At 41.4% G+C, this 20,966-nt stretch overlaps 1 long non-coding RNA gene across 2 annotated transcripts in view; it reads right to left on the bottom strand.

Annotated features, from left to right (window-relative positions):
* LOC121933210 overlaps positions 1-20,966 on the bottom strand; it is a 48,615-nt gene that overhangs the window by 8,486 nt on the left and 19,163 nt on the right. Inside the window, exon 1 of one of the 2 annotated variants that reach the window (XR_006104484.1) lies at positions 19,227-19,346. The exons of the other annotated variant lie outside the window; for it this stretch is intronic. This is a non-coding gene — a long non-coding RNA (uncharacterized LOC121933210). Of the gene's footprint in view, positions 1-19,226; positions 19,347-20,966 lie in introns of those variants that run through there. 2 annotated transcript variants of the gene reach the window in all.

Below are 20,966 nucleotides of genomic sequence, written 5' to 3' on the forward strand. Positions count from 1 at the left end.
GATGATGATGATGATGATGATGATGATGATGATGATGATGATGATGATGATGATGATTAATGGCACAAAATACCAAGATAACACACTGTTTTAGACACAGTAAGAAAATTAGCTCAAGAACACACAGAGAATTTAAAGCATGATGAAGATAAGTTTCAGTTTATAAAAATAAAGTTGTAGAATCAGAATCACAGAGTTTAAAAAGACTACAAGGGCCATCAAGTCCAACCCACTGCCATGAAGAAATACACACTTAAAGCATACCCAACACATGGCGATCCATCCTCTGTTTAAAATCCTCAAAAGAAATGAAAACTTGTCTGGATAAATACCTTTAGCCTTAGATCACAGTTTATTCTGTTACAGTCCCTAACAGCAGCATCACAGCAAGAGAAGACAGCGGTAGCTGGGTTAATGACAGGGTAGCCAGATTGGAAAATTCAAGTTGTAATGGCACAGGGGTGGCTGTGCTAAGGACAGAATAAATAGTTTCAGCATTATATCAGGGAAAAGATAAAACAAGGCAGAATAGCTATATTTATCTGTTTCAGAGGAGGGGGAAGCACATATAGGTTGCAAACATATTCCAGACAGCCCCTTTGCTTCTTAGCTTGATGATGTGGAAGATAAACCATTGAGCTCAATGCCAACATAACCCATAAGAGACTACTTGCTTCTTACTTCCACATACTCCCTATATCTCCAAGAAGATTAGCTCACAAAAGCTTGCAACTCCAATACTGGGACAGTGTACAAACAGAAGCAGTCTTCCAAAAGCCCAACCATTTAGCTGAGCTCCCAATGTGGATAGGCACTATCACTAAAGTCGATTCATGGATATAGACTACAGGCAAAGAGCATAAAACTCTTGGGATGAGATCAAAGAAAAGCTTGGCTCTTGACAGTAAGCCTTCCTGAGAATCCTGGTTACAATACTAAATATGGGCTGGCTAATTTGGTTTTACAAAGCCATGCTTACAGGCAAGAATGAGACATCAGCCTCCCAGAACAATGCAGTTGGGTTACACAAGGGAGACAGCATGGCTGAGCTCCTTCACAATTCCATATTCTATCATTCAAAATGTGACAGCAGTCATGTCTGTAAATATTCCTTCAGGGGGGGATTCGCTATACGTTATGAAAGAACTTTAAGCACATGGACACTGTTGATAAATTGTCCTGTGTGTAGAAACCATCTGCTGAATGTTAATCTTATTGCTAAACTTCCCCATCTGGAAATCAGATAACATTTATTCACAAGGAATTACTCAGGAACAGAATGACACTGTCATTCCATTTGTCAGGAGTAAGGCCTTGCTCTGTGTAAGATGAAACGCTTGGGAAATTGTCAGTCCCACAAGCTGGCTTTCTCTTGTGTCTGTCCTTGATAGCAACATTGTCACACCAAGACAGAGGACAGAAACGAGCAATCAAATGGACCACAGGAGCTGGACACAACAGTGCCTTGAAAATGTGAATAAGAGATTACTTTACTTTGCAATTGGCCCTGAAGAAAACAGCTTAAGACATGCAACTGACATGCAGAGAGGATCTTGTGACATAACTAAACAAGAAAAACCTTATCCAAATCCAGCTGAAGCTCATTGGCAATAATAAAAGTCTATTCTTGTAATAAAAGAGGAAAAAAGAGTTTTGCAAAACTGGGAGGGGGTGGAGTTTGCAATGCTGTGAAGTTCATGACAGCATGTAAGTCCAAGTCAGAACTGTATCACTGCAGAGTAAATGGTTTCCATGATAGGAAATTCTATGCATTACAAGCAAGGTAACCAAGTTTTGAAAGACAAGCCTAGAGGACATGCTTCATCCCTCAAAACCTCAATTATATCCAGACATTCAACAGGGAGAGTTTTTTATGTGCTGGCTAGAGTTTGCTGCTTGTCAGTTTTATGTCTTATAGGCAAGAAGGTTGTTTATTTGTTTTGCAGTAGCCTTGTCAGGTTTTGTAATCGGTGGGTGGTGATGGTGGTAGGATGTGTGTGTGAGAGATGCAGCTAGCAGCCATGTTGATATCCCCACAGTATACCTTTAAAAATTTGAAAGGTTTTAGTAGAGAGTGTCTATTCTTGAATGTACAGAATATCTATTCTGGGAGTGAATTTAGAGCTCATTAAAGTAGTCTGCATCTCTCTATCTGCCTGTTTATTCATGTACTTAACAGTCATCTTTCCACCAAAAAGGACAATTAAGGTCTGGTTTCCTAAAACATTTCCAGATATTTCCCATGCACTGATTCAAATGTTTGTTTGTTTTTTGTTTTCTTTTAAAATTTGAAAGGTATAAGAGGTAAAACACTTTTACTGATAGTAGTGTCAGAGGTGTACTTGGGAAATGGTCTTATGTCAGGTTAGACTATTTGTGCATGTAACCTGGTACCAAGGCAGGCCCCAGATATTGTTGTTAGAAGTAAAAATTGCACTCTCCCCACATTCTACCTGCAAAAGACTGACAGGACATTCTACCTAACTAGACTGGCAGCTGAATTGTACCTTAACGCTAGCAATTGTTCCTCACATCCTTTAATAAACCAGAGAGAAAGAAACTAACTTAGATGAAGACAGGACAAACATCTAGGACATCAACAGTCTATTGCCATTTCCTAGCATTTCTGTTGCTTCAGGTAGGTAACTCTTTCTACTAATATGGAGCCTCGGCCAATATCATTTAGTCAGCAGCAGCAGCAGCTATCAAAAGAGCCCTTTCCTACCAGCTGGTATCTTTTCTATTTTCAGTAGAGTACCAGGAAGCAAATCAGTAACATCTAAAAACCACAAAACAGCAAACTCTTTATTGGGCCAAGCAGAAAAGCACAAAATACATCATGCAAGTTTTCAAAGCTCCATTGGCTTCTTCATTCAGCAAAGGTGATAAAAAATCATATAGGAGAAGAAGAAGAAATCATGATGTTAGTCACAGGCCTACATTTTGGAGATTATCGCACTGGGTTCTGAGAACGTTCTCATCACGTGATGAGAACGGAACGCATTTGAGTATACCGCACGTATGTGTTCCAATCGGGTTCTCAGAACGATTAAATGTGTTCCAAATGTGTTCCAGGAGGGTCCAGATTTGAATGTGTTCCCAGCGAGCTGAAACGTGATGAAAACGTTCCAATAGAAGTGTGTGCGGTATTCTCTACCCTTCTCAAATCCGTCCCTCCTCCTCCTTCATGAATTGCTAAAGAATGACGGAGGGAGTGGAGGCAGGAGACGGGGAGGCGAGGCGACTGGCAGGATGGAAGGTGGTGTGTGTTGTGTGGTGTGTGTGAGAGAGAGGAGAGGAGGAGAGAAGGGGGGGTGGGGGGGAAGAAGGAGGGAGGGAAGGGAGGAAAAAGGGAGAAAGGCTGGACCGGAAGCGAAGAGGAAGCAGGAAATAGAGCGAACATGAGATGGGGAGGAGACCAGAGCAGAGAGCAAGAGGGAGAGGGTCTGGCTGCTTCTGGGGGGGCCTCTAGTGTCATGTCCAGGGGGCCCTGTGCTGTCACAATGCGGAGGCAGGGATGCCCAGGACCTTCTCTCCTTCAATCGGAGGGAACCCACAAAGCTTCTGTTTGGAGCACCACACAAAAGCAAGCAAACAACTCCCAGAATTCCATAGCAAAGAGCCAGACAAGAGTTAAAGCGGGGAGGGAAGCTCACAACCTGAAGGCACACATAATGCCACACACAGGAGCAAAAGGGTGTCAAGTGCCAAAAAGGGGAAATGGATGACAGCAGAGGACTCTTTTTCTAACCGGTTTAAAGAGCTGCAATGGCTGCCGGGGCTTTGCCCTTGGTCCATCCCCCTCCTTTCCCCGCTTGAAGAGACCTCCGTGGAGCTCCCTTAAAGCCAGGCTGCCAAGGAGGGGACTCTGCCCTTGGCCCATCAAGTTACATAGGTTTTATCCATTTTCGTTCAAACATATGCAGCATATGAACCCACTTTTATAGGGGCTTGCCTTTTTCCCTCCCAAGAAAATCCTCGGCCTCCTTCGAGGGGACAGATGGGGGGGGGGGCTTGCCTTCCCTTCCTCCCAAGAGAATCTTCGGAGGAAGACTTCTCAGTGGTGAGAGCACCTCTCCCGGCCGAGTCCCTAGGCTTACTGAAATCCCCCACCTCCCTTCCCATAGAAATCAATCCAAAAATGAGTTTAAAAGGAGCAGAGGCGAGCCCTTGGCTCTGCATCTGGGAGAGTTTTAACCTCCGTTTTTGGATGATTCCTATGGGGAAAGAGGGAGAGAGATGAGATGGCAGGACATCCCATAGCCAAGCATCCTCTGCCTCCCAGAGGAAGACCATAGGGCTCACTGCTCTTTTTATAACCTCCGTTTTTGGATTGATTCCTATGGGGAAGGGAGGTGAGGGATTTCAGTAAGCCGCCTCCTTTTCCCTCTTTCCTGGGAAGCGACCTCTCCCCAAGCCGTCCAACCACGAGTGGCGACGTCATCAGACACAGCCCACAAAACGTAATACAGCCAACCGTTCTGAGAACGGTTTCAAGAAAAAGGAATCACAGTGCGGTAACTGCCGTGTGATCACGTTCTGATCACGTTTGTTTACTAATGCGGTAATATCCGTTCAGGAACGTTCTCATCAGGTGATACGGAATGTTCTCAAACGCAGTGCGATAATCTCCTCTGTCAAGATGTTGTTTGGTTGTTTGGTTAAGACTCCGTCAGAGTCACCCTCTCTTTGGCCATGTGGGCTCTGGGGACAAAGAGTTGTAAAATCCAGGCAATACATTTATCTCTATTTAAATATGTTTCAGACTAAATTGGGGACCATCTGCATGCTAGGCATGTGTTTGTCTTCCAGAAATAGCCACCAATTTCAGGATTGTTTAGATTGGTGCCATCCTGGATAAGGTAGTGGTAAACCAGAATTCTAGGAAACCTATATTTAGTACCTAGGCACTAGATGGTTTTTAGCTGCCACATTTAAGAAGACATCAAACACAGAAAAATCAAGATGACATCAGTACCCACCATCATAACATTCTAGAAAACTGACTCACTCTGAACAATGTCATCTTGGGCACATTCTCCCACTATCCTAGAAACCAAAACAAAGACGTTCTGTTCACTTTATGATCAGGCTAGACCCTGGCTGTTTTGTTTTTGTTTTGTTTTTTTTAGTTCTGGGCAATATTGTGGAGACTTTAGGGAGCTGTCAGCCTCACACAGTTGCTGTAGTCCAAGTGCATTGCCTACCTAATCTTTCCTACTTACTCCTTCAGATGAGTTCTGATCTCAGCAGTAGGTGCTGCGCCTGGAGACCAGCCATCAGCAATTATCCCTATTTCCCTGAATCACCTAATGTAGCATTTTGCAAAAGCAATGTGGAAAAAATGAAATGGTGATCAGTTTACCAGATCCAGGCACAGTGTTAGTAAACTGCTGCTGGAGATTCATGAGTCAGGTGGGGGGGCTCAGACCGAGACCTGGTCCTAACACATAGAGGCTGTTGAGATGTCTGGAGATGTCTGGAGGAGAAAGCAAGGCAACCTCGGTGGAACGAGTTCTATAACAATCACAAAGAGGGAAGAGAAATAATACCATCTTCTCACTGCCAGCTCTGCAATTCAGGCCACGGCTACAACATCAGTGACAAAGGATCATCTAGCCTCTGCTTCAATACCTCCAATGATGATGAGTCCATGACCCTCCAAAGCAGTCTCTTCCAATGCTTAACATATTTATTAGGAAATTTTTCCAATGGTTTACCCCAAATCTGTTTCCCTGAAATCTCCACCCATTGGTTCTAGTGCTGCCCTCTGGAACAACAGATTACAAATTCTGCTTCATCTTCTGCATGACATTTGTGTATCCATGAAAGCCTTGGGTCACAGTCTATGAGCAAACTTTGACAAGATGTGATACATGCTTTCCAGGAATCACCACCATGTTCTGTACTTTGTATGCTAAAACTATATTCTCATTTTCCCCTTGAAACATTAAGGTTTTGTGGTTATACAGGAACAGAAGTTCTTAGCTTCACAGAATCAGTGTTGTTTGTCCACCTATCCATCCACTCAACTAGAGCTTGCAAAGTGATTTTTTGAAATGAAAAAAAAAAAATCAGTACCAATGTCCCCAAGACAGTTTGTCTCCATAATAGTTTCAATTTTAAAGAAATAATTCATTATTCAAAAGGCACTAAAAGAGATGCTTTTTAGTTATGTTTTAAAAAAGTAACAAATGTGATGAGCCATTGGCCTGTAGTGAAACTACACATCCAATATCTACCCGTTCAGTTCCAGACCAAAGAAAGTACTTCACCCTTTGTGCATTACAGCTGTGATGTAACTTGGTCATGTCTTTTGTTGTTGTTATCCACCCTTAGGTCGATCGTGACCCATGGCGACCCTGTAGATGAGACTCCCTATGCACCAGTGCTCTGCTCAGGTCTTGCAAATTCATACCCATGACCTTCTTAATAGAGTCCACCCATCTTGCATGTGGCCTTCCTCTCTTTCTGCTTCCCTCTACCTTTCCTAGCATTATTGTTTTTTCCAATGAGTCATGCCTTCTCATGATGTGGCCAAAGTACAACAGTGTTAGTCTAGTCATCTTGGCTTCCAGAGAGATTTCTGGTTTGATCTGATCTAGGACCCATTTGTTTGACTTCTTGGCTGTCCATGGTAACCTCAGCACTCTTCTTCAGCACCACATCTCAAATGCATTAATTCTCTTCCTATCCACTTTCTTAACTGCCCAGCATTCCCATCCATACGTGGTAACAGGGAATACAATGACTTATAGGATTCTAACTTTCGTGCTCAGTTGTATGTCTTTACATTTTAGGGTATTTTCTAGTTCTCTCATAGCTGCCCTTCCCATTCTTAGTCTTCTTATGATTTCTTGACTGTAGTCCTCGCTCTGATTAGTATTTGATCCCAGGTATGAAGATTCTGTTACTATTTCTATTTCCTCATTGTCTAGGTTGAAACTGTGTAAATTTGCTGTGGTCACTATTTTTGTTTTCTTTATGTTCAACAATAAGCTTGCCTTTGCACTTTCCTCCTTGATCTTCCTTAGCACTTGGTCCAAGTCTGTGATGTTTTCAGCTAGTAATATGGTGTCGTCAGCATATCTTATTGTTGATATTCTTTCCTTCTATTTTCACTCCTTCTTCTTCTGTGTCCAAGGTGATACCTTGGTTATTGCAAAAAGAAAAAAGGAAAGAAGGAAGGAAAATAATTACAAATAACTTGTTGTTCACAACTTTTTGCAGCACGTTCCTTCCTGATGGCCTGTGTGATCTGCCTGCTTGCCTGCCTAAGTAAGATGTGTCTGTTGCTATGACTGGCCATTGATTCTAGAATCAAGTCCTGCCATCATGACTGTTGTGTCCCTTGTGTGTAAGCCCTAAGAGAAAATGTGTGTATTTGTATTCTTCTGCACTACTCAGACAAAATTTTGCAGGATATAGTGATATGATTATTGGGGTAGCCAGGTCACTGCTTGCATGACATGCTCTACATTTGATCTTTAGGAGGTAGTGGGTTGGGCAACTGTGGCTCCCTATATGTTTTTGACCTGCAGGTAACATGACCTCTCACCATTATATGTCAGGCTTCTGTCATCTATATGGTATGTTGAAAAGCTATAGCCATCAAGAAATTATATGTTTAGTTTGTTGTTGTTGTGTGCCTTCAAGTTGTTTCCGACTTATGGCAACCCTAAAGTGAACCTATCATGGGCTTCTTTGTCAAGATTTGTTGAAAGACAGTTTACTGTTGTCTTCCCTGAGGCTGAGAGCATTTTACTAGCCCAAGATCACCCAGTGGGTTTGATGGCTGTGTGGGGAACTGAATCCTGGTCTCTAGAGTTGTAGTCCAATAGTCAAACCACTACACCACACTGGCTCTCATGTTTAGTTTACCAGTGATTTTTGAAAGTCTTATTAATTTCCAAAGGCTGTCAATACTATTTAATGTGTGATCTTTTGTAACAGCTCCAAATAAGTTCAAAGGTAGGCTGCATTTCATTTTATTTTATCTTCAAAATAGCTTGGAAAAGTTACTTTTTGAATAGAAACTCTCATTCATTGGGTAGCCAATAGATAAGCATTATAAATCAAATTGTGACAGCACAGCTGCAGAAACAGTTTAGAATCCTGAGATATTTGACTGGAATATATTTTCCTAGACCGCAATGTGAAATTCCATGACCTATGCAATTTTAAAACTAATTAAAGACTGGGATGAGGTACCGTTTGTTTATGCATGCTGTTCACACAGTTTGAAAGCAACAGAATGATTAAGAAGCTTCCTGGGGTCCTCAGGTGGAACACCACCCAAAGGTCAGTGCTTAGTTGAATTCAACTGATAGGGCAAGTGCTCAGGAAGTATACCATTAGTCATCAGCACCAGCAGCATGCAGTCTTTTAATCCCGTATTAAATCAGTAAACCTTGAGAGCAATGCACATTTTTATGAGTTCATCACATAAAACTTCAAGGTCATTTGGTGAGGTGTCATGCTTACTTTTTAAATCCTGGCTCTCACAGTAATAACCAGAATGAGAGCCTGGAAAAAATTGAGAGTTGCAGTCCATGTACAAGCTTCTGATGATAATCATAAAAACAGCAGCAACAACAATAACAACAGCAACATTTATTTATAACAGCCTTTTCCCCACAGGGCAGAACATCAAACATTTATAATCAAGGACAAACAAACATAACACTATGGGCTCATTCCCACTTGCAGCAAAACCCAATTTCTCATTCGCCCTTGCTCCATGTTGGAAATTGATTCCAAAAGGTCCCCCGTTCCCACTATGATGCCGGATCTTTTCCTTACCCCAGGATAATCGCTTTTTTTTTTTTTTTGCACGACTGTCATCCCCACTGGTAGCTCCACTTCAAAATTCCCTGTCAATCATCTGTGATGTAAGTGGCAGCCTAGGCCACCTGGCTTGGAAATTTTGGGGGGTGGGGAGGCAAGATTTCTTTAGAAGAGGTTTGCCCTTCTCTTCCCCTGAGGCTGAGAGAGCATGTCCAGGGAGGGGGGGCTGCACAATGGCCACCATCCCTTATAGGTTGTATCAGGATGATGGGTGTTGTAGTCCTACTATCACTGGAGGGCGCCCAGTGTGCACGGCAGGCAGAACAAGGCCTCGGATGGCTTCTCTGGTGTGGCATAGCAGTTTCAATTTGAGCCCCTCTGGCCTCCTCGTCTGGACCCCTCTCCTCCCAGCAGCCAAAGCTGAGAAGGAGGAGGAGGGGGAGGAGGAGGAGGCCGGGGATGGTGGGAGAAGCAGGCTGGGGATGGAGGGAAAAACAGGCCAGGGAACGGAGGAGGAGGCTGGGGACGGAGGGAGAAGCAGCCTGTGGAACAGAGGAGGAGGCCAAGGGCACAGGGAGAAGGAGGTCGGGGACAGAGGAGAAGGAAGCTGGGGAACGAGGCAGGAAGATGAAACAGCTTCAACCCAGCAAACCCTAAATACCCACATACTTCCTCCCATTTGTCACATCCCCAAATCTAATATCTTCTAAGACTGAGAACCTGTTGTCCTCCAATTATTTTTGGATTTTGGTTCCATCAGACCCAGTCACAAGAATCCCACCCTTATATATGAGGCAACCTCTTGATGATACTTTGCGAGTGAGTTCAGTGCACAAAAACACAAGTCAATAAATTCTTGGTGACTGACTGACTGCCCCACTGTTACAGAATTCTCTTCTCACAGTAATTTGAATGTGAACACCTTCTGGAACCACTGAAGATAGTTTGGGTTGGCATTTGTAGCTCATAGTTACATTAGGAAAGGGAGAGAAAATAAATTCCCTGGTTTGGATCCATACTTAATTATAATTAAGGTGGACCCATTGAAATCAATGGTCCCTAAGTTGGTCATGACAAAATTATAAAATATTGATGTGGGGGAAAGCAAAAATAGGCAGGTTTACCCATCCAACCAGAAAGTGCTTAACTCTTCAGACTCTTGTGGTTTGAATGCCCAAGTACACTGGGCCCTTGCTTTATGCGTGGGATCTGTTCCGGAGCCCCCCACGTAAAGCAAAAAATGTGTCAGCTTGAGCCCCATTACGTAAATAATAATAATAATAATAATAATAATAATAATAATAGAATTTATTTATATGCTGCCCAATCACTGGGAATCCGGGCAGCTTTCAACAGAGGGGATAATAGATGGTTCCCTGCCCTCAGGCTTACAATCTAAAAAGACACGACACAAAAAGAGAAGGGAATGGTGAGGGGGAGGAGATCAGGTCCAGCATTCCTCTCGCCCTCTGAAACCTGGACCAAGGCAGATGGAATGGAGGGAGGCTTCTTCTTCTTCAGGCTAACCCTGATGGAGCTGGGCCTGCCTGGTCAACTTCCTCGCAGGCCAGAAGATGACAGTTATGGATATAATGGGGCTCGTGCTCGCTACGCAACAATGCATGCACACGGGGCGCATGCCCATTTCCCAGGCGGCTTCAGCGTATGCTGAAAGCTGCCTATAAGGAGCCCACATATGGTACGGGCTCACTGTATTCAGATATGTTTGTAATGTTGAATTAGGATTCCCATCTTTTTTTTGGAGAGATGTCTCAGGTTTAAACACCTGAATGGTGGGCAGATATATAATTCTTCCCATGCCAGGAATAGCTGTACCTATTGAATATTGCAAGTACAGATGGGCTGACAATTCGCTTCAGTTTGTTTCTAATAACAGCTTGCCAAAATTCACAAATTTGTCATAAACAGGGTGGAAAGAACTTGAGTTTAAAAAAAAAACTAATGAGGGAGAAACTGAAACTGCCAGATTGATCCATAAACTGGATCAGATTGATCCATTGATCAATTAAAACAATGTATTGGGCAAATCAAACATGCTTCTCTGGGAGTTTATGTCTCCTGAAAGAGCACAGTCCCAGATCCTTTATTACCAAATCCTAAATTTAAGTTAGGCCCGGTACAGATGGATGGCTCTGTGTCGTCCGTCTTTCCCCCTCACCAGTGCTGCAGCAGCCTCACTGCATGATACCAAGGCACTGCCAAAAAGAAGCCACTCTAAGCGGCTTTTTTTGTGGTGCCATAAAGGGGAAAGGGTGCTGCCATGACATCACTTCCTGGAAGTGATATTTGGACGCTGCACAGCAGTGGGATCATCATGGCAGCCACCATGTGCACAGGAGGCCACCATGATGATGGAGTCCGTACTGACTAGGGTTCCGGAGTGTGCAGTTGGTGCATGTTCCAGAACACTAGAATTGCCATGGGCACGCCGCTCCCTTTTAAAAGACAATTTTTAAAAAAACCTTCTTTTTGATGAATTTCAAGATAAATACATTTAAAATTGTGCCATTTATTATGTTAATAAATCCAGCGCTCCTAACATCTTAAAAGAGTTACATGCATTATACAAAACCTAGGATCACCCTCTTTTATACTTGATTAAACTGCTGCTGCATATAATTAAGTTTTCTTTATCTGAAAAGAATTAATGAAAGATTTCATATTCCCTACTGGACAGAGTTATAAAATAGGGGAAATTATGAATCATATGGCCCCAAGCTATCAAGAAATCTATGATTTCTTTCATATTCTGCATACTTTTTATCCTCTTGTATATATTAAAAAGGAAGGCATCTCACTAGACCAGATGAAGTCTCCAAACCTAAAACAGCTTTTAGCAGGTTTTAGGCAATTATTGATTTTGCTATTGAAGTAGAAAGGGTAGTTACCATAGCAACTAACACAGGTCCTGGTATCTACAGTGTTGCTTGATCTAAAAGGCTTAGTAGTAGCCCACTTTTTTGAAGAAAAATGCAGTCACTCTCAAAGCATAACTATGAAGGAATCAAGCAATTCTCAGGTACTTGGTTCTTTCACTGGCCACTGACTGAGGCCCAGTTCATGTATACATACAATATAAAATCCTGCCTTGATCAAGAAACACTTTTAGCTCACTCTTTGTATGAAAAAGTTATAAATAAACAAACAAGGATCACATTCCAACTTCAGATCTGCTTTAAAAGGCACATTCTCCATTTTGGGATTGTCACGTAACAAATGCTGTACAGAACAGAAGGTTTCAGTCACTAGCAAGCTGTCAAAGACAGGACTGGGAAAGAATCCGAGAACTCATTTTGCCATCCAAGGAAGCGCCCAGCTCCCTACAGAGGTCTTCTGTTCTGATTCAATTCTTATATAATAGTGCCACACACAGATTTATTTCTAGTGGTGCTGGCAGTACAGTAAAACATTTCTGTAAACCAAATTCCAGCCCCCACCTATCCTATAGAAATGAACCACTTTTAAACTTGTCATAGCTACCCTTGAAAATTATAGTTGCTGTTTTGTCCTGAGGAGGAGCCTGCAAGTAAAGCTCCTAGGGTACAACTTGTTCAGACAAAAGAAAAGAACCACCCTTTATGCCTCAACCAGGAGTGGACCAAGACATGTTGCTTCTCGAAATAAAAAATGGCACCTCTTCCATTCTTTGTACAGAACAACCACTGAATTTTATTCCCACACTAGGAAAGGAATAGCTTCCTTCAGCGTATCTGAGGGTAGCAGATTAACCAAAGGAGTGCAAGAAAAACATTGTGGCACACACAATTCTGCCCTGTAAGACAAGAGAGTGGTCAGGAGACCAAGGCCCCATACAGACAGGGCAAAATAAAGCTGCTTCGGGTCACTTTGGAGGTATGCTGTTTAAATGATACATGCGTCCTAAGATTCCGGAAGATGCACCAAAGCCACATCCCAGCCCTTAGGACTGGAACGTGGCTTTGGCATGGCTTCCAGACTCTTAGGACACATGCATCATTTAAACAGCATACCTCCAAAGTGACCCGAAGCAGCTTCAGTTTGGCCTGTCTGTATAGGGCCCTAGTTAGAACTACTGAAAGGTTGTTGCTGCATTAACATCTGTTGTCTGAGGCAGTTGCCTCCCTACGTCTCATGGTAGAGCCAGCCCTAATGTGGTGTTGATATCCAGAGCTCTCCCCAAAACTCCTTTGCAAGGTGGTATGTCTCTAGCCTGGAGTCTACCTCTCCTTTGTTTCTCAAAGAGATTGTGCTGGGTGCACTGGCACACTGCCTCCATGGGTTGTGGAATTCTTGGAGGTACTGTAGGTGTCAGACTCAGCCCCATTGTTTGACCTAGGCTTAGGAGCTGTAGCTGTAGTCCATGCGCAAAGGGTTTTTGGTTTAGGGCTTGGTAATCTAAAGTTCTGCAGTGATGCTTGCACCAGGAGCCTCCTCTGTTGGTGCTACTAGTTCCTCAGCCTGTCTCCAGGATCCATGCTAAATTTCAGAATCATAATATATCACCGGAAAAATGACTGCTCCTGGGATTCCATTTTATTCCAGTGCTAGATTTTTAAAAGAATTCCAAAGGCTAGGATTAGTACAAAAGAAAATATGGCATGTGTGTAGGCTGTAAACAGCTGGCTCTCTCTCAGTCAGATCAAAGGTGTGGCACATTCGTTTGTCTTATTTGCATTGCAATGTCATAATCCACATCATAGCTGACAAACCATATTTGAAATACAGCTTAATCTTCACCAAGAAGCCTATGATACTCTCCTCCTACCCCCCAAAAAAAGATATGCAAGAGGCCAGACTGAAAATGCTGTGATATGAACATGCTGATAAGCAGTATCAGACAGGCTCCTTCTCATACTGCTGTGGGAAGTATCAGGGTACCAAGAGAAGAGAAGAGATGACAGGGAAACACATCAAATGAGAACCATAAAAATTAATGTGACTGAGTCTTGACATGTCATTTCATTTTCACCAGAACAAAGACATTTCTGATATGAGAAATATTTTGGAAGGAATTTAATATAGCAAAAATTCTTGGCAGATTGACATGGCAAGGAGAATCAAAGAATCTGAATCAATGAGCCTATTCAGTCTTTTTATTGTTGTTGTCGCTGAAGGGATTAGACCTTCAAAACGGTTGATTCTACTTAAGATTTTGTTATTTCAACAACAACAAAATAATCCATGATAGTGAGCAGAAAGAAGGTGATGAAAACTGGCAAATGTTAATATTTATTTTTCTTCTTCTTAAATAAAGGCAATGCCTTTGAAAAACTATACGAAATGGCAGGTAAAAAGATGCTACAAGCAGAGCTATTATAATATGTGCTAGATTAGATTAGAGATGTGCTCCTAGATTAGAGATGAGCAATTGGCTCATGAAACAATTTTTTCTGGTCCCCCCCCCCAATGAACTTTTAATAAAAACCTGGGTTGTAAAAATATCACCCAGACATTTTACTGAGGAACTGTTCCTTACAAAGGTTGAAAGTTTGAAAGACAAACCAAACAATAATGCTTATTCTCCCTTTGAGTTTTAGATGCAATGCTCTGGCCAGAACGGAGACTGTGTACTTTATAACTCTCAGCCAGACCATAGGAAGGTGGTGGTAATGGCTGCTGCTGCTGCTATTACTCTTCTTGTCCTGCTCTTTCTGGCTTAGCACTCTCAGAGTAGACATGCTTTTCTAAATTCTGTTCTCAGTTCTTACTGCAATGCCACTGTTCATTTATATCTTGATCACAAGTGAAAGAAGTTGTGTTTTGTAGTAAAATAGATCCCACCCCCACCCACCGGAGCACTGTCTGTAGAATAAAGTGCCCTCTCCCTGTTACTGAACTGGTTTATCACTTGCCTGATATATGTATAGTGCCTATATAGAGAGAGAGAGAGAGATTGAGAGAGAGAGAGAGAGACAGACAGACAGACAGCTTCTGTTGAAATATATAGAAAGTGGGACATTTAATGCTAATCCACAGACTTGTGGAAAGTTGCTGGTAGTAACTGATTTATATAAGAATTTGAAAAGGAAGCTGAGTGGTGCAAGCCAAAGACAAGCATTTTAACAGATGAAACTACTACTAACAGGAAACTCATGCTATGTGGTTAGGAGACAAAATAGGAAGGCAAGGCATCAGTTGGATATCAAGATATATGGAACAGCAGAAAATAGATAACCAAGATTCAAAGAATTAATAAACTATCCATAGGCACTGCTGAGAGAGCTCTTGTACTCTGTGGGACTTTTTCTAACAGTTAATCAAGAATCTGAAAAAATAGATGAAGCTCTTAGGGCTCATTCCCACTATGATTTAAAGTGAATTGTTGGTCAGGTTATGTGTGCCTCGTTCCCACTTGAAACCAGTTTTGATCCTACTGAGATTGGCTTCAATCATGATGAAGCAAGGCAAATGCAAAAACCTCGCTCTTTCCCGACACTAGTTCTTTGCCAGTACTTTTGAAAAGAATTGATCCCGAAGCATGTTCAGCAACTGGGAATGAGGGATCTGAATTCATCATTCTGAAGGGGAGGGACTATGGCAGAAGGAGTTGGCGGAGGGGTATTTACTTTTGAGTAGAGCCCAGGCTCCAGAGGTGTAAAAGAGGGAGCAATTCTTCCCTCCACTTCCTCCTCCTTCTCAGCTTCCCAGCCTTTATTTTTGAGTAGAGCCTGAGATGCTGGGTTGTAGCAGTTTGAATGTTGGACTGGGTCTCTGGAGACTAGTGTTTGAATCCCAGATCAGCGATATAAACTAGTGGGTGATCTTGGGATAGTCACACTCTCTTATCCTCAGAGGATGGTGATGGGAGAGTCCTCCATGACACCCATGGATCCATTGATCTCAGGGGAGAATTCCAGCCACAGCACCCATGACTCCCTCCCGTGTTTCTTGTGTTGTGAATGTGTTGCTGGTTGCATCACCAATGACATGTAGATGATTGACAGGCATTTTGAAGTGGCACAAACTAGTGGGAACGACAATAATGCCAAAAAAGAAGCTAATAAAGAAAAGACCCACTTCCATAGTGGGAACAACGCATCGACTGGAATCAATTCACTGACCTAGAGCAAGAGTGAATTGCAAACCAGTTTAAATGTAAGTCAGAATGAGCCTCTTGCTTTCCCTTTTCAGCACTATAAACATCTCCTTGACTGCAAAGCATTTGAGCTTACTCCATAGCAAAAGCTTTGATAGGCCTGTACTAGCAGCAAGTTTAGGAGTGAGACTCACTTTTTCTATTCCACTTTGCTTACAACTTTTCATATGAGCCACATCCCATGCATGTGTTTGCCTCACTCAGCTGCTATGTCAAAACTTCTCTTTCTTTGTTTCTAGAAATGCATACATTGGAAGCAGGGAGCCTTACCACAGCTGCTGTGGTGGGATTGCATGTTCAAGTAAGGCATGAGGCTATAGTCATGGCAACAGTGCTACTAATAGGATCTCCCATGTCAGACAGGCTTCCACTGAGAAAACAGACTAAATGGGTAGTAGCAGAAGCAAGGGAGGGGTGTGACACTGGTGGAAAATCTCTCAGAGACAATGGCAATGGCTCCATGGCTAACTCTTGTTACTGCTGAGCAGAAGGAGGCAATAGTAAACCAATCCTGAAGTCTTCTACTTTGGAAAACTCTATGCTGAGACAATCCAAAATGAAACAAGGAACAATGCCAGAAGAGGAGACTCATGTTGGATGGCACTCAATGAGCTACCAGGAAAGAGTAGAGGAAAAGTATGATTAGCACTGTGGCTAATGATGCAATGGAACTCAAACCAAAATGAGGTTTAGCTGTTGAGATGCTCAGAAATGAAAGGAACGTGCAAAGTTGTACAACACATATTATAGTAACATGGAACATGAGAAGCATGAATCGGGGAAGCTAGACATAATAAAACAAGAAATGAAATATATTAAAATTACATAAATGCAAAACAGGATTAGACTCAGAAGAAGGAGGAATGACAATTGGAGGAAAGAACATCAACCATTTAAGAAACATAGATGTCACCAAACTACTAGCAGAAAATAGCAAAGCCATAGAATGATTACTGAGAAAAGTCAAGTAAGAAAGTGAAAAGGTAGGTTTACAACTGAAATGAACAAAACAAAAGGACTACAGATGTTTCATTCAACTTTAAAGCAGACATTGAAGCAGTTCAAGATTGTCCATACCTTGGCACAGTTATTAATCTGAATGGAGACTGCAGTCAAGAAATCAGAGGAAGGCTAGTACTCAGAAGGGTAGCTATGAAGGAACTAGTCAAGATCCTGAAGTGTAAAGATATATCACTGAACACTAAAGTTAGGATGGTCCATGCCATCGAATTTCCAATTTCTATGTATGCTTGCAAAGACTGGTCAGTGAAGACTGCTTTACAGATAGATAAACTTGATCAAGGAAACCACAGACCTGAGTCTACAAGATCTGAGCAGCACTATTGATGACAGGGGTGACTTGAAGATCTCTCATTTATAGGATAGTCACAAATTGAAATTGATGTGATGGCGATTAAAAACTGCAAATATTTAGCCCTCCAGGCACTTGGAACTTCAGCTGCCACCAGTCCCATCCAGCATGGCCAAAATTAAAGGATTAGGGAGTTAAAGTACAAAACATCTGGTATGACAAAGACTGTCTACTCTTGAGACAGATGTGGCTTACTCCAAGGGTCTTGTTTTACTCATGCTCCATGCCAGAGCTGTATGCATAAATGGCTTTGCATAATTTTAAAAATCCATGTGAAAGTAGTCTACATGCTATAATATACATATTTTGAACCACAGATATTAGTCTAGTTTCAAAGAATCATATATGGTGCTCATACGTGCACTCATGGATTACTGAAGCAGAAAAGTCAGATAAAGATCATAAGACTTAAATGAATAGAACTATGTTGAATAAAACAGTTTGCTTAGAGATACAAAATGTTGTAAGTTCCTAGTGATTTCAAGTTAAGTTAAACATGTAAAAAGCATGATAGAAAATAGCTGGAATTCCAGAATAAGATACTAGGTACAGTATAAGTGTGATGCACACAGTTTGGAAAAAAGGGCTTGTTTCTTATTGGTGAGCTTGTCTGTATGTCATAGCTCAACTTTTATGGCTCATCAGTGCATTTTTTAAAATAAGAATTCCATATAATGTTGGTTTAATTGCTCATTTGGGATGGAGCCCTAGGCTACCAAGCCAAACTGCCTGTGTCACTAAATAAACTGATGAATTCAATGTATTATCAGACCCACACATGAAGGGCTAAAAAAAAAAAAAAAATCCCCTTCATGACTTCTCTTCTCAGTTTCCACTACAATCTTCACTTCCAAGGACATTCCTAAAGGATAGGAAACCATTCTTTCACACATAGCATGATGGTAGTAATTCCTTTCTGCATGCAAGGACAGTAGAAGTACTTTCTGCTTTCACTTGAGGCACACAAGCTGAGAGGAGACAGAAGTCAGATGGACTGACTGTCAGTCTCCACTGGAGAGAAGTTAAAATCTAGCTCCAAGTTACACTGTTAATAACAGTGTCCAGACATGCTGATGGAGATTGATTATGCTGGTGGAAGAGAATCTCTGTCCTCAATTAGGCTATGCTAAATAGATATATTTACTATTCCTGCTAGATGTAGTAATGGATGCTGCTAGATATAACAATGTTCAGGGATATGGTGACAAGGATGCTTGTTTGTTCATATATGCCTGTTTAGAGATGCATGGTTCCCCAACAGAAGAGAGTGCATTCCTTAATGGATAAATGGCTAAACTATACTGTTTAAGATGATAACGTTCCTCTATGTGTAGGGAAGTCTGCAGATAATATCAAGATTCCATCCTTCTGAAAGTGTAATATCTTACCTCCATATACTGTAATGTAATGAATGTGTGATGCCTTACATGCAATGTAGTATAATGAAAGCAATGCCTAGACATTTAAATGTCTATGCTTTTCCTACAGGGAATGCATATGCTTTTATAACTATGACTGCTTATAATAAATAGTCTAAAAGACTAACAGAGAGCTTGCTCATTCTCCCATACAATATCTTGAGATTTCAAAACTCAAGAGTGCTTAGGTGGAGTGTTGATGTCAATTTTGCCTGTCTGGATTTTACTACTGGTCACAAGTTGAATGCCCAGATGGCCAGGAGGTTATAAAAGGGATCCCAAACAAATACACATCACCTGGCAAATGGCAAAGGACCCTCAGTCCATCCCTTCATTTAAAGGCATGGGATGGGAAACCATGCCTGTTTCACTACATAAAATTGGAAGCCATTCACAGCTTCTCTTCTTTTAAAAAAATCCATCTCTCTACTACTTTTCAAACACCACTTATTCCACTGTAATTGGAACGGATGTATTATTAATATCTGAAGTAAGGGGCTCAGTGTGAAAAGAAAAAAGGGGGAAGGAGAAAAGAAAATGGTTGGCTTATTACCTTAATCAGAAGAGCTGCAGCCTTCTGCTGGTTACTGTCATGGAAACAAAGCTGTAGAAGACAGACATCCCTTCAATTGAACACTGTCATAAATTTCATACAGGAGCTTTAGTGTGGCTAATACAAATGTTCTGCCTGAGAATATGATAGCTGTATTGTTTACAGCAAGATAGCTGCACAGGACAGCTTTATTTTTAACTTCATTGAAGACTAAAAGCCAAATGCAATAAAAACAATGCCCTTGGCAAGGTACAGAAGGCTATATCAACAATGGAAAAATATTTTCCTTGGAGTGCCTACCGGTTTTCTCATCCTTCTTTAGAAGAAGAGCCAGACACATTTTTAATGTATTAATCCATCTCCTCTATTGGAAGCCCTACAAAGATGGGAGGAAGAAATTAGCCTGAGATTGCATTAGACCGTGGCAAAACTGCAAAGAGAGACAAATGCTTACCTGGACATCATGTTTTACTGCCATTTGTTTGTTTGTTTCAGACATCTCTATACCAGTGGTTCCCAGAACCATACATAAATAACATTTGCACAATAAAGCTGGAAAAAGTAGTTTTAGACTTAGGCATACTTAAAGTGAAAGCAACTGGACTTACAGTAGTCACAACATATTTATCCAATGGTTTCAATGGGTCTTCTTAAACATGACTAAATCTAGATCCAACGCAAATATTGTTTTCATCTTTTCATCTTTTCCCCAACTAAAAAGTATATCAAGCATGGGAAGAAAACTGTTACAGTTATATCTCTAGCCAAGGCTTTTCTGGCGCCAATGAACAGTATTTATTCTGAAGCTGTAACAGAACTGGCAAGATTAATACTTTAAAATGACCACATAAAATGAATTGCACCACCAGAGACTGCTGTCATTCTAATATAATCATTTGCAGTTTTTAAGGGTCAGCACTTTTAAACCACCTCTCCCCATTTTGTTTATGGAGAGATATGGGAAGTGATAACCTCTGCGCTTTTAATACCCCAGAGGTCTTCTTATTTTCTCCATAGTACCTCCTTCCTCTTCCATTTCCACCATTCTTCTTATGCAAGCATCACTACGCATCTCTGACTAATACATCTTTTTCCTTTCCAACTTTCTCCTAGCTATCTTTTTAATAGAAGCAAAATTTATTCTGTTTGGAAGCCAGGTAGTCTCTCTGCCGAAAACACTTCAGCTATTCCTCTAGAGTTCACTTGCCTGTGATAAATATCAATTCAATCTCTCTATCTCACTGATTACTTGCATTTTTCCTTTAACATAACTTCAATGCTTCTTGGTTTTAATTTGGTTTAATTTTATCCCCCGGGCCCTGCAGAAAATAACCTTTATGTCATACATTTTAGGAAGAGTGAATAATTGTTATTGACTACATAAATGAACATTCACATCAACTCTAACCTCCGGCTTCGCAAGTCAGCTTCTGGAAAGACACTTTACAGTTCAATATGATACATCTATTGACTCCTAAGGAAAATCACCCATCCTGTCTTGCTATAAAATAATCACCGGCCTACATCTTTCGCTAACGTTTCATGTTCTTTTTCTCCCTTCTTTTTCTCTCTTTTTCATTTTGTTACCTATAGTTGCACAGTTTTATGAACTTTGTCTGTTAAAAGTTTAATAATAAAAAAACCCTTTATGTCTACTTGAATGCTTTCTGAATGTTGGAATCTTTTACTTCAAACTGCTTACATTTTCATTTGATCGTAGGAGACTAGATCCATTTACAG

The sequence above is a fragment of the Sceloporus undulatus genome, chromosome 6 (genome assembly GCF_019175285.1).
Source record: "Sceloporus undulatus isolate JIND9_A2432 ecotype Alabama chromosome 6, SceUnd_v1.1, whole genome shotgun sequence".
NCBI lineage: Eukaryota > Metazoa > Chordata > Lepidosauria > Squamata > Phrynosomatidae > Sceloporus > Sceloporus undulatus.